Source organism: Triticum dicoccoides, chromosome 1B, assembly GCF_002162155.2.
Source record: "Triticum dicoccoides isolate Atlit2015 ecotype Zavitan chromosome 1B, WEW_v2.0, whole genome shotgun sequence".
NCBI classification, from domain to species: domain Eukaryota; kingdom Viridiplantae; phylum Streptophyta; class Magnoliopsida; order Poales; family Poaceae; genus Triticum; species Triticum dicoccoides.
In genome coordinates this window covers 471,691,618-471,706,613 of record NC_041381.1, presented here as the reverse complement: position 1 = coordinate 471,706,613, position 14,996 = coordinate 471,691,618, and the positions used below count along the sequence as shown (strand labels likewise).

At 48.8% G+C, this 14,996-nt stretch overlaps 1 pseudogene; it reads right to left on the bottom strand.

Annotated features, from left to right (window-relative positions):
• Positions 1-6,963: 6,963 nt before the first annotated feature.
• LOC119350487 lies at positions 6,964-9,842 on the bottom strand (annotated as a pseudogene).
• Between the last annotated feature and the right edge of the window lie 5,154 nt (positions 9,843-14,996).

Sequence of the window (14,996 nt, the reverse complement as noted above, 5' to 3'; positions counted from 1 at the left end):
AGATATTGCGACACTCGGGACAGGAGCTGAACATCTAGCGGTAACACTTAGCTGATGAGGATTTTTTATGCTGCTAGTCAGGCGGTTTCACGTGAATGGAGATTTTCTCACCAGTCGCTTTGATACTGGACTAGTTTGTACGTTGTCTCTTTTGAATTTCGTCCCTACAATGGTCTTTAGCTGATCATGCATGTTGTCTAGGTTTCTGCCCCCATGGTGCACATTTCGATGGCGAGTGTGTGCCATGAGTTCCGGTGGTCCTAGCAAGTGCTCGAGCTCGCTTTCCCTTTCTTTCCCGTGTCCTGCTGAATTCAGGGTTGATGTATTTCCATTATATCTTTAATGGAAAGGGGGTAAGGCCGGTTCGGAAAAAATATGGCATCACAACAACGTGAATTGCAGGGCAGCCAAGAAAGCGGCAGCTTCAGACATGGGCAGTCTTTTCTCTCTCAGTAACAGAAGAGAACCTTGGCAGTCTCGTATTCCAGATGTATCCCAAGCCTAGATAACGCCTTGGAGCAATCACCGGCTGCCTAGATCCCTGGGATGCACTAGCTGTTTCATGAACCTTAGCTTAGCTAGTTAGCACCAACGGTGTGAGCTCTCTCTGAGTATTGGTTGCCTTTTATAACTTCCAAGGCCAAGAGATTCATGTGCATGTGCAGCAATTCAAGCATCGCACTATCAAGCCCAGCAAGCACATGGAGTACAGGCCGTGCCTAATGCGTGTACAATGTCCTAACTTATGGCTTTTAGTAGAAAACAAGCAAAACTCCAGCTACTTTTACCGAAAAAGTTATTTGCCATGTGCAGTGCCTTACTCAGGTTTTTTCCACGACAAAGTACTTCTCACTTTCTTTCAGTTTGAAGACTAGATTTATAAAGCACTCCCTCCGTATTAAAATGAATGAATCTACACTTTAAAATATGTCTATATACATCTGTATGTAATTTGTAGTGGAATCTCTAAAAGGACTTATATTTAGAAACGGAGGGAATAATATATTAGTCACCACCCCACTTTCCTTAGTTATACAGACACAGGGCTTGCTGGCTTGTAGCTCTCATTACTAGCGCTGGAATGAATGCCCTCCTGCCTTTGCGATGACGGAGTGCAGCAGCAGTGCAAATATAACTGGACAAGTAGCATCCACTTGCACAGAAACCACTATCAATGGTGCAAATGTACATCACTATGACACTATATCTCCACCCATATAATGTACTCCCTCTGTAAAGAAACATAAGATCTTTTAGATCACTAATACACTTCTTGCGGAAGAAGAATGGCATGTCTCTACTAGTAGTTAACAGTTTTTTTAGAGAAAAGGCCAGAGCCCGACTTTATAAATAAAGCCACCAGACAGAGTCACATCCAACCATAAAGAACAACCGCACAGCAAGGGCAGAGTATCAACCAAAACCACACAGGCTAAAGTATAACGTACATGGCTCCCAGGCCAGTACACGGCGCGCAGGCCGGAGAAACTAAAGACAACAAAATCAGGGCCAACAACTCCTAACTGCCGGCTTGAACTGGAGAGAGGGAAATAGCAGAAGCCCGAATCTTGGATATCATCACATCGAACGCATCCCGGTCCTCCTCCTTAGTCAATAATCTCCACTGCTGCAAGAATATGCATGTTTTAAATAAGCAATCAACAGGTTTAGCAGGAAAAACATGTTCAATTGTAAACTTGTTTCTTGTCGTCCAAAGAGTCCAGCACATCGCTGCGAATCCCACCCAAAACATTCTTCTCTGGCCCCAACCAAGTTGATGGCCAAGAGTCGAAGGTCTGAGAAGGAGGAAGGTCTCCAAGAAACATGCAACCACGATCTGATACAGCACCAGAAAAGTTTAGCCAAAACATAGTTAAAGAAAATATGCTTCGTGTCCTCTCTTTGCCCACAAAGGACACAACGGTCAGAGCCAGGGCCATTATGTTTGCGAATTTGATCACCGGCTGGCAACCGCCCGCGAGAAGCTTGCCAGAGGAAAATCTTGATCTTAGGAGGAAGGCGGGCCCTCCAGATCCACTTAAATTTGGCAGTGTTGGAGCCAGAGATCAGCTTGCCATATAAAGATTTCACCGAGAAACGGTCAGAAGAGGAATTGGGCCAAACCACCGAGTCCTCCTCCTCCGAGAGCACAGGGAAGAAGGCAACAAGGCGCTGCCAGTCAACCAACTCTTCAGGAGAAAGAGTACGCCGCAGTTGAAGGTCCCAATTATTGGCAGAGAGCTCAGAGATAGAGATCTCAGGGTCTGGGCAATAAGAAAAAAGAACAGGAAAAGAGTTCGCTAGCGTGGTCGAACCGCACCACCAGTCAAGCCAGAATCTAGTGGATCTGCCATTGTGAACAACAAATTTGACGAGGCCTTGAAAAATAGGCCTAAGCTTAACAAGATCTTTCCAAAAGTGAGAAGCACCCGTGGCGCGAGCAAACATGGGGCTAGAGGAAGGAAAATATTTAGCTTTGAGGATGTTGTACCATAGAGGTTTATCCGAGGTGGTGGTCATAACCTTCCACCACCATTTGATGATCAAGCATTTGTTCATGACTAGAGTGTTAATAATACCCATCCCCCAAGGCTCTTTGGTCTGCAAATAAGGTCCCATTTAACCATGCGATACTTGTGTTTGTTATCAGCCGCGTTCCTGTAGAAGGCACCTCTATGTTTATCAAACCCGGCGTGAGTGCCATTAGTAAGCAAATAGTACCCCATCACAAACATAGGGAGGGAAGAGAGGCGAGCATTAATAAGGGCTACTTTTCCAGCCTGAGTATTATATCTGCCCCTCCAGGGCATGACACGATTGCCAACTTTGGCCATTGTAGGCACAAAGTCTTTGGCCAAGAGTTTGTCAGAACTTATAGGTAGACCAAGATACTTAAGAGGGAGGGAGCCAAGAGAACAATTCAGTAAGTGGGCAACACGCAAGGCCTCGGTATCCGACACCCCAGTGACGATGACTTCACTTTTGGAGAAGTTAATTTTTAGACCAGAAAGTGCCTCGAAGCAGAGAAGAAGAAATTTGAGGTGGGAGAGGCACTGATCATTAAGTTCCACCATAACAATCGTATCATCAGCATACTAAAGATGAGTAATCCCTTGAGGAATAAGATGGGAGCTAACAGGAGTAATATGTCCAGCCCCCGCGACCCTAGACAAAATATTAGAGAGGGCGTCCGCCACGAAGTTGAAAGGATGGGAGAGGCCAGGTCACCTTGTCTAAGGCCTCTAGAGTTCTTAAAGAAGCTGCTAACTTTCCCATTTACAGAAACGGCAGTGTGCCCCCCCCCCCCGCGACAAACTGCATAATTCGATGGACCACGCCACCGTCAAAGCCCTTGGATAGAAGCACTTGCCTTAAGAAACCCCAGCTCATAGAGTCATAGGCTTTTTCAAAGTCCAATTTAAGAATAACAGCCTTGCTGCCTGATTTGTGGATACCATGGACGATCTCATGCGGGCAGAGGACCCCATCGAGGATAAAACGACCTTTGACAAAGGCAGATTGAGTAGGAGAAAGGGTGCGGTGAGCCACAGGAGTAAGATGAGTGGCCAGGCACTTGGCCGGGAACTTGGCAAAGTTATTGATAAGAGCAATAGGCCTAAACTGGGAGATGACCTGCGTGCCCTTGATTTTAGGAATGAGAGAGATAAGCATAGTTGAGTCTAGAAATGTCCACTGTCCCCAAACAAAACCCTTGAATAATCGCACAAATGAGTGTCTTGAGCTGAGGCCAGAAAGTTTTAAAGAAAAGAATAGAGAAGCCATCTGGGCCAGACGCAGAATTAGTATTAGCTTTATTAATAGAAGTCAAAAATCTCCTCTTCAGAGAAAGGTAGCATAAGAGCAGAGTTTTCATCCAGGGACACCATGTCCCCTTGGTTCCAGAAGGTAGAGGAAATTCTAAACCCCTGACCAGGTTAGGCAGAAAGGAGGGAGGAGAAGAAATCGACTACGTGATTCATGATGATGCCTTGGTCTGAAATTCTAACTCCATCGATCATCAAGTTGTCTATCATGCATCTGCGCCGCCTCCCATTAGCAATGGCAAAGAAGTAAGCAGTGGGGGAGTATCCTTTAAGTATCCAATTGATTGTGCCCCTCTGGCGCCAATAGATTTCAGCAAGGCGATGCAACTGCACCAACGACTGCTCAAGAGAAAAATGCAGAGCCCATTCAGAATCTAAGAGTCTGGAGGAGTCAGCCCGAAAGTCTAGAGCATCAATCTGAGCCGAAAGGAGGACCTTATCTATGCGCTCTTGTGCCGCGTGATTACGAGACCACCCACGCAGTAATTTGCACAAGGAATACGAACAGTGGTGCCAATCATCCATAGGGCCAAAGGAACGACGAGCAGTCGTAAGCAAATCCGAGATTTTAGAAGCGAGGAGGTCAGCAAAGCCATCAATCAAAAGCCAAGAGGCATCAAACTGGAACCGAGGAGGGGTGTGGGAGCGATGGAGCCCAGCGTCAAGAATGAGCGGGGCATGGTCCGAGCCTACAATGGCCTTTGCTTTGAGAATAGCTAGCGGGGAAAGGGAGTCCCAGCTTGGGCAAACAAAGACATGATCAAGGACAGAGCGAATAGGGGAAACCTGATGGTTAGTCCAAGTGAACCTAGAACCCACCCTGGGAATCTCACGAAGGGCGCAGGTACTCATAAAGTCATTAAAGCATTAGCCAGCGGCCAGGAAAAGTTGTTGGTGTTCTTATCAGTCGGATAACGCAGCAAGTTAAAATCACCACCAACAAGGAGGGGGAGGGTGCAAGAATCCACCTTATTAGAGATTTCATCCAGGAATAAGGGGAAAGGGAATGATCAGCCGGGTCGTAAACCACCATGACTTCCCAAAGCATATTGAGTTGGCGGTGAAATACAACAGAACTGGCCCAAAAAATTCCATGATCGAAGGCTACAAAGTCAAAAACTTCACGCTTAGAGCCAATCAGAATGCCGCCCGAGTGGCCCGAGGAGGGAAGAAAATTCCAATCAAAACGATCAGCTCCCGCAACTACAGCAAGCTCGTGGGGGGAGAAGGAGGTCTTAAAAGTCTCAACTAGACCGATAAGATAAGTATTATCGCCCCTGACGACGTCTTTGAGTTGGTCCCGGCGCCCCCGAGCCCCGAAGCCTCTCATGTTCCAAAATAGAGCTTTCATTTGAAGGACAAGTTTTTAATACATAAGCTCGACTTGCAGGGTGCTAGGCAGGGTTTAGCGCGTTTAGGGGCACCCTTCTTCACAGAGACCCGGGGAGCAGCAGCACTGGCTGTCTCCCCCTCTCCCGAACCCGCTTCGGCCACAACTGAAGGAGCGGGAGGAGCCGCCGCAATCTCTTTTGCTTTGGCAATAGCAGCCTAGGCCACCTCATTGGCCCTAATCAAAGCAAGCAGAGAGGAGGGAGACCCAACATTATGATCAAGCGAAATACCAACATTCGTGAGAACCTTTGCCAAATGATCATCCGAATAGGAGGGAAGAACAAGCCTAATAGGGGAGGGGGAGAGTTCAAAGAAAGCAACAGGGAAGGGGCTGGGAGAGTACCTGCAGCCGGGAGGTCACGAGCCGCCGCATGATGAGCAGCCTTGTCCGCCACCCGCACTCCACTGTCGCGAATTTGACCACTCTTGCGCGCTGTTGAGGAAGGGGAGCGGATCGGAGTAGAACGCGGCGCCACCGGAGAAGCCTGGCCTGCCGCGTCACCAATGTCAGTGTCCAGCCCCTTCGTGGAAAGCTTGGTGCCCGAGGAGGCCCGGCTGCGGGCCAAGAACTTCCAGGGACAGAGAATTTGCGCTTGGGGAGGGAGCCAGCAGGAGCACGCGGTGGGGAGGCAGGGAGATCCTCAATGCCAGGCAGAGACGACGAGCTCGGACGGAGCGGCAGGTTGGAACAGACCCCAGAAATAGGCGTGTCGGCCAGGGGAGCAGCCGGGACAGCCTAGTCAGACAGCTTCTCCACCACCACATCCTTCCCAACATCCTTGCTCTTTGGGGCATTGTCTTTGAAGAGTTCCCTGGATTCCGAGCCCATTCCATCCCATTCGGAGGCTGTGAAGTGTGGATGAGATCCCCCACTCAGGTTGGCAGCATCATCACCACCTCCCCCACGATTCTCAGCCGGAGGAGGAGCTAGGGGAGGAGGAGTATTGGGGTTGGCACCACCCTCCAAGCGGACCCGCAGTCTGAAGCCGTCAGATGAAGGGAAGACGTCGACAGATCCATGAATACAAAGAGGGTCCACTGCCCAAAGCTTGAGACGAACGGGGCCAAGGACAGAGAGGGACTCCGGATCAACCATGATAGGCTTGCCGATCAAGACACCAAAGGCCATCACAAATTCAGCAAAACACAAAGTAGGGGGAATATCATCCACAAGGACCCAGGTTTCCGAGAGGGGGGATATGGGCTTAGCACCATTAGAAGCCGCCTTCACTGACACAACAAGCTGGTTGAGAGGTAGAGTGAAACTTGTGCAAGAGGAGATCATCTTGAGGCTACTTTTGGAGGGGAAAACTGCAGCAAATTCAAAGTCAGAGAGTTGCCGGATCTGCCAGCCTCCGTCATCCCACAGCTTGAGTTCGTCCAGGATGGTCTGGGGAGAGATTTTGTGATCTTTGATGGAAATGATAGCAGTGTTGGACAGCGCAGGGGCCACTGCCACCTGAGGGATCTCGCTGTCAAGGGCATAGAAGGAGCACCCAGGAAGGCCTTGACCATAGAGCTTAAAGAAGGCAGGTTTACGACGGTTCTGACAATCCACCGTGAGGTGGCCATCTTCTCTGCAGATGAGACATGAAGGTGGATTGAAGCAGCGGGATTGGAAATGGCCGGGCTGGTGGCATGCAAAGCCAAAAAGAAACAGCTTCAAGGAACTGCTCTAGTGGAATCATCTAGGCAAGTCGATGGCTTCTAGGGTCTACACAGAGATTAAACTGATACTCTTCAGTCCTCACCATTTCAGGGAGGCTGCCAACTCCAAGAGAGCTTCCACTAGACATATAGTCTGCCGCTTCTCTTGCTGTTTCGACATGGTCGCAACCGACTCCGGGTCGTATCTAGCTTGCAGCTTATTCTTCTCTTGTTCAGCTTGAACTTCTTTCAGCAGCTCATCAACTTCCCTCACAAAGTCAACACTCAGAAGAACATCATCGTCCTGAGGAGGCGGCCTGATCTGCCCATCATGCTGACAAAAACAACAAAAGCAATACGGAAAACTGAAGTTCCACAATTTTTCTGTAGCATCTAAGAACCATGATGATATAGAGAAGTGATTTGAGCAGGACATTCATAACCCAATTAGGGAATGATAAGTTTATAAGTACTGAACAGATAACAGGATAACTGGTTATCTCTGGAGTCAATTTACCATGAGGCATGTGATAATATCTTTGCCCTGCAATACTTTATGTTATTTTTCATGTACTATTTGTTTTAAGGCAAATTGCATTTTTAGGTGCCAATATATTTTTCATACGGCCGAGTGACTAACTATAGGAGATACCTACGAATGTAGGAGCCCTATAAAGAAAGAGAAAAGTGTGTTTTTGGTCCCTCAAGTTCCCAGAAAGTCTAGACTTGGTCCCTCAAGATTTTTGGGTCTACTTTTGGTCCCTCAAGTTTCAAAACCGGATAAGTTTGGTCTTAAACCAGATTTTGAGGGCGTTGACCGGGTCAAAACCGCCCAATGAACAGTAAATGCGAATTTTTTTCAAACAAACTTCAAAAAAATCTGAAATTTTTTTGGGTTCAATATGCTTACATGCACAAGGTGCGCCCAAATTTTCGTGCTCTTTCGACACACGAGGAGCTCATGAAAAAAAAAACAAAAATATCTGCCTGATGAGTAGTAAATTAAAAAAAATCAAAACAAAATCAAAAAATTCTGAAATTTTTTGGGGTCCAATATACTTACATGCGGAAGGCGCGATCAAAATTTTGTAGTCTTTCCGCATGTAAGCATATTAGACCCCAAAACATTTCAGTAATTTTAGGTTTTGTTTTTATTATTTTTTTGAATTTACTATTCATCATGCAGATATATTTTTTTTGCCACGAGCTCCTCGAGTGTCGAAAGAGCACGAAAATTTGGGCACACCTTGCGCATGTAAGCATATTGAGCCCCAAAAAAATTCAGTTTTTTTGAAGTTTTTCTGGAAAAAAAATTCGCATTTACTGTTCATCGGGCGGTTTTGACCCGGTCAACGCCCTCAAAATCTGGTTTAGGACCAAACTTATCCGGTTTTGAAACTTGAGGGACCAAAAGTAGACCAAAAAATCTTGAGGGACCAAGTCTAGACTTTCTGGGAACTTGAGGGACCAAAAACACACTTTTCTCATAAAGAAAAGGGTACCCATGTAAATAAGAAGCTATTTTTTAGTTCTGTTTCATAAATTCTCACAACCGAGTACCGTCAATTCAAATACTCCCAGCTTCATCAAGATAAGGGGCCTATATGGGCTATATGGAACTGCAGGAACGATTTGGTTTTTAATAGAACAACACATATTCATTTCTTGCAGGTTATTTTTCGGGCCACTACATTGATCCATATGTGGTCGCTACTCACTCCGACGGATGACAGGGAGCGTATGGTTACTGGGTCTATCCGTTGGGAGACGGTAGCACGGGCTATCTTCAACCGGTTTGGATGACGGTCATGTAATAGGATAGGTGTTTAGTTTCCTATCTTTCTTTTTTTCGCCGGTTGTGGCTATCTCGCTTTCATGCGTTTAGCTCTTTGTGAGCCTTTTTGTTTTTCAAGACTTGGAGACTTCGTTGAAGTTTTTGCTTATTAATAAGATGGCCGCATGCATCATTGTCATGCAGAGGCCGGGGGATAATCTCCTTTCCGAAAAAAAAAATCAAGATAAGGGGCCTTGCATTCAACTAGCATACTTTCTCCATGTCGAACTCAAACCCAGCAGGAAAGACCATGGTGAATGGGTCCTCTCTCGGAAAACTTTCAGGCATGTGCTTTATATATGCCTTTAGTCATTTGTCATCATCAGAGCCATCATGAATGTTCAGAATTTCATCGAGTAATCTCATGGCAGGAGTGGCTTCACTTTTCAAAATCTCAGTCTGCATTCAGTTTCCTTTTCTTTAGCCAGTTACAAACTAATGATACTGTTAAAAACAGGAGAAATTTAAATAATCAACACTTGCGGGCAGAAACTTTTAAATAATGATGCTTAATTAAACTCATCTAGATAAGATACAGATTAGAATAGATTTTCCACTTACCTCTACCCTTATGTACAAGAGATCAAGGCTTCTGATGGCACCCTTCTCATCCTGCAGGTAGAATAGAAGGCCAAATAATAAATGTATACCAACTCTGCAGTTTACAATCAAGGGAATTTCTCGGAAACATTTCTGCAATGAGAAGTCCAAAAAATATAAAGATCAAACATTGGACAATCAAGATAAGCTAAGATGAAGACCATGAAGCGAAGGAAAGTGTGTGTTTTACAATGTGAGATGCAAATGCAATGGTCGTGCTCTAGCAATTCAAGTTATTGCTGACAAAATGCTGCAACACTTGTGGTAGTTGTGATCGGCAGGGTTCAGCAGGAATTTGATGTGATTGGTTATATGATCATTAAAGATTGGGCGGCGAGGAGCCGGCGGAGGCGTGGGGATGGCCGAGGAGAAGAGAGGAGCAAACTGTGATCTGGACAAGGCTAAGCTGCCGCTGAGGAGAGACGGATTAGTACGGAAGATGAAGGGTGGTAGAGGAGGTCTCGGCGGCGGGCGCCGTGGAGGAGAGTGAGCCCAGGCGACGTAGCGGAGCTGGTGGCAGCGGAGGAGGAGAAAGGCTCAGCCATGGTGGTTTCCTGATGACCGATACCAAGTTGGAGAGAAGGGGAGCGGCTAGAGGACAGTCGACTGAAGACAATATTTTGGTCAATCGACTGACCACAGTTTGTTTGAGTCGGTCTGTGTACTAGTGAGGCTTCCCTTGAGTAGTTGTGGACCGGCCGGTGCATGCTTCTCTTTTCACCAATTAATAGTAAAGTTGAGTCGCTGAATTCTTTAATCTCATATATTGTTTCATAAGCAAGCGGTGCTATAAGGGCATCTCCAGCCGCGCTCCCAGGACGCCCCCAATCACCTTTTTTTAGCACCGGCGGGTCAGGCCCCCAGGACATCGTTTTTGCCAGATTTTGTGAAAATTAGCGCCGGCACGCCCACCCCGCACCCAGCCCGCCGGGGGCAGCTGGTGATGGGGTCATGTACCTAGGGTAGGGTCATGGACCTGATCTAAGTACCTTACCCAAGGACACCCTTAGAAGAGGTCGCCTTCCAGTCGACCAACGAAGGACTCACTCGACTGCATTGAAGGACTCGACCACGAAGACTCACTCGACCACCAGGAGGTCAAGAGGCACTCTGCACTGCAACGGCCTGTAATTAAGTAGGCTTTATGATAGTAAAGACACTTTATGTGAGGCGTTTCCAGTAACGCCCCAGACTTAACTCACCTTAAACCCTCTCCTACGTGGGCTGGCTGGGGTCCTGGCGCACTCTATATAAGCCATCCCCCTCCACAGGTAGAGGGGTTCGGCACCTTGTAACTCATATACTCATAATCCACTCGACCGCCTCCGGGCTCCGAGACGTAGGGCTATTACTTCTTCCGAGAAGGGCCTGAACTCGTACATCCCTTGTGTTTACAACCTCTCCATAGCTAGGACCTTGCCTCTCCATACCTACCCCCCACTCTACAGTCAGGCTTAGAACCACGACAGTTGGCGCCCACCGTGGGGCCGGTGTTTTAGCGGTTTTGTGGAGAAGTTGCGATTCTTCCGAGTACTTTCATCATGGTGTCTGCTGGAGTTTTGGTCGAAGGTCGAGAGATCTGTCTCGGCACTCTCACCTTCATCGCCGACGACTCCGCCTGGCTCCAGGAGGCTCCACTCGACGTTGATGCGCTCCCCGTCCGCGGTGCGACGCATTTTCGCGCATGTGTCCGCGGCGTTCTGCTGCGGCAACCGTCGACCCCGTATCGGACGACTCCTCCATCGTCCACCCTCCCGGTCTCCCACCAGCGCAAGCGCTCGGGCCGGTCGAGGCTTCAGCGATGGGTGAGGCACGCGGTGGCTCGCCAATCGGCCACCACCCAAGTTGCGGCAATCGAGCCCGACGAATCTCTCTACGGCTTGTTCGATCTGTCGACTGGCTCCGTAGAGACTGCATCCGAGTGCGGTAGCAGTGATCCAGCGGCGGAAATCTTGATGGTCGACGGGCCTCGCAGTCCCCCTGGCTTCGCCCGTGATGGTGGAGCAGGTGACAGAGGCGACCCCGCACGAGGCCACGAAGAGTACCAGCCCGAGCCACTCGACTCTCTGCAAAGAGAGGAACTTCGCCGCAGGAACGTGGATGCTCTGCGTACTCCCATCGCAGGAGAAACCCCCGAGGCTCGTGCCTTGGAGGAGGCACGTCTGGCCAATTTGGCCGAACGCACTCGACTGGAGAATCTTCAGCGAGCACTCGACGAGCGCGCGCGGCAACGAGTTCCCGACGCCAGTCGACGTCAACTCTTCCCGCCGACTCAGGTATATCGAACCCCAATCCAGAATTTAGCAGCTGCGACCCGTATAGCAGAGTCCATCCAGCCTTCGCAGTCGGAAGCTGGCAGAGGTTTGCTGCAGATCAGGGATCTGCTCCGGGCAGCAGGAGATCAGAATTCAGCCGTGTCTCAGTCGCGCAGCAGAATTCACAGTCGATCCGTCACTGCGAATACGGTTCAGTCGGCTCACAGCCCCAGATCGCCTCCGCGGCGTGAAGGGCACGAGAATCGGCGAGGCCAATATGGTGACCGACTCGACCGAGATGATAGGCGTCGAGTGCCCCATTCCCCTCCGAGGGGTGGGTCTTACGCTCCTCGGCAGCAAGATGACAGGCGTCAGTACAGTACAGGGCGAAGGGTTCCAGTCGACCCCAGAGAACCAGGCTTCGACGCGCGATCCATTATCGTGCAAGGTTTGGTCGACCGGAACAGAGCCCATCGAGGCGGACTTGACAGAGATGCACCCACAAGCAGTCGAGTGCATGTTTCTGGTCCTGAATGTTTCAGCAGAGCTATCAGAGCCGCAGTTATCCCTCCCAATTTCAGGTTGGCAACAGGAGTCAGCAAGTTCACTGGTGAGTCTAAGCCTGAAACTTGGCTTGAAGACTACCGAGTGGCAGTTCAGATTGGTGGTGGGAACGACGAGGTGGCCATGAAGCATTTGCCCCTCATGCTGGAAGGTTCTGCCAGGGCATGGTTGACTCAATTACCTCCTAGTAGCATTTACACTTGGGAAGATCTGTCCCGAGTGTTCATCAGAACGTTTGAAGGAACTTGCAAGCGACCAGCTGGATTGACAGAGTTGCAAGTCTGCGTGCAGAAGGCTAATGAGACTCTCAGAGAGTATATTCAGAGGTGGATCACTTTGCACCACACTGTGGAGAATGTGTCTGATCATCAAGCAGTCTGCGCCTTCAAAGATGGCGTCAAGAACAGAGAACTGAGTTTGAAGTTTGGTCGAACCGGTGACATGACCTTGAGTCGGATGATGGAGATTGCTACCAAGTACGCCAACGGCGAAGAAGAAGACCGACTCCGAAGCAGCAAGCACAAGCCGAGTCAGTCGGAAAAAGGAAACACCAGTCGGAAACAGAAGCGGAAGGCTGAACCGGCAACTCCTGGAGAGGCTCTGGCCGTGACTCAGGGAAAGTTTAAGGGGAAACCAAAAGGATCCTGGAACCCCAAGAAGGTAAAGGATAAAGAAGGGAACGACGTAATGGATATGCCATGTCACATCCACACGAAGAAAGACGAAGAGGGGAATATCATCTACCCGAAGCACACCACTCGCCAATGTCGACTCCTGATCCAGCAGTTTCAGGAAAAACAGTCTAAGGACAAGGAGAAGGAGTCGGACAAGGCTGAAGACAAGGAGGACAGTGAGGAAGGATATCCGCATATCAACTCCACTCTGATGATCTTTGCAGATGTGGAAAGCAGGAGTCGACTGAAAGTCATTAACCGAGAGGTGAACATGGTTGCCCCAGCAAAAGCAAATTATCTGAAATGGTCTCAAATACCCATCACATTCGACCAATCTGATCACCCGACTCATATTGCCACCCCTGGGAGGCAAGCTTTGGTGGTCGATCCAGTTGTCGAAGGCACTCGACTGACAAAGGTGCTGATGGATGGTGGAAGCGGGCTGAATTTGTTGTATGCAGACACACTGAAAGGAATGGGCATTCCGATGTCCCGACTGAGCACTAGTAACATGAGCTTTCATGGAGTTATACCAGGGAAGAAAGCCGAGTCACTCGGCCAAATAGCTTTGGACGTGGTGTTTGGTGATTCGAAACATTTTCGCAAAGAAAAGTTGACGTTTGAGGTCGTGGATTTTCAGAGTGCATATCATGCCATTTTGGGGAGACCAGCTTACACACGGTTCATGGCTCGACCATGTTACGTGTACCTCAAATTGAAGATGCCCGGCCCCAAAGGAGTGATCACTGTCACCGGTGATAGGAAAAAGGCAGAAGAGTGCTTTCAGAAGGGCTCCAAGATTGCCGATTCCCAGGTGACAGCGGTCGAATTCGAGGAATACAAGCAAAACGCAGATCCGAGTGACTTGCTGCGATCAAAGAAACCCGCCATAGAGTCTGCATTCCAGTCGTCCGGTGAGACGAAGCCTGTTCACATTCACCCGACCGACCCCTATGCAGCTCCGACCCGCATCTCCACAACACTCGACCCAAAATAGGAAGAAGCGCTCATCCAGTTCCTCCGTGAGAACTGGGACATTTTTGCATGGAAGCCCGCTGACATGCCAGGTGTTCCCAGGGGACTGGCTGAGCATCGCCTAAGAGTCGACTCATCTGCAAAACCAGTCAAAGAGCATCTTCGGCGGTCCGCCGTCCAGAAGAGAAAAGCCATTGGTGAAGAAGTGGCTCGACTGTTGGCGGCAGGATTTATCCGAGAGATATACCACTCCGAGTGGCTCGCTAATGTAGTCATGGTTCCTAAGAAGGACAAGTCGCTCCGAATGTGCATTGATTTCAAGCACATCAACCGGGCCTGCCCGAAAGATCATTTTCCTCTCCCTCGCATAGATCAAATTGTTGACTCGACCGCGGGATGCGAGAGGCTATCTTTTTTAGATGCCTACTCCGGGTACCACCAGATCCGTCTGTACGGACCCGACGAGGTAAAAACAGCTTTCATCACTCCATTCGGGTGCTTCTGCTATATCAACATGCCATTCGGCCTCAAGAATGCCGGAGCCACATTTATGCGAATGATTCAGAAGTGTCTACTCATTCAAATCAGTCGGAATATGGAAGCATATATGGATGATATTGTTGTCAAGTCACGAAAAGGTTCCGACCTGCTCGCTGATCTCGCCGAAACATTTGCCAACCTCAGAAGATATGATATCAAGCTCAATCCATCAAAGTGCACATTTGGAGTTCCTGGTGGCAAGTTACTCGGTTTTCTCGTTTCCGAACGGGGAATCGACGCTAACCCAGAGAAGATTGGCACTATTCTCCGAATGAAACGCCCTGTGCGAGTGCACGATGTCCAGAAGCTTACTGGATGCTTGGCCGCATTAAGTCGATTCATCTCACGACTCGGTGAAAAGGCATTGCCACTTTACCGACTGATGAAGAAGACAGACAAGTTCGAGTGGACTCCGGAAGCTGATGCAGCGTTTGCCGAGCTAAAAGCTCTGCTCTCCACCCAGCCGGTGCTTGCTGCTCCAATCAGCAAAGAGCCTCTGTTGCTCTATATCGCAGCCACAGGACAAGTCGTCAGTACTGTGCTTACGGTCGAGCGGGAAGAAGAAGGAAAAGCTCTCAAAGTTCAGCGCCCAGTGTATTATTTGTCTGAAGTCTTGACTCCATCCAAGCAGAGATATCCTCATTATCAGAAGCTTGTGTATGGAATATACATGACCACAAAGAAGGTTGCT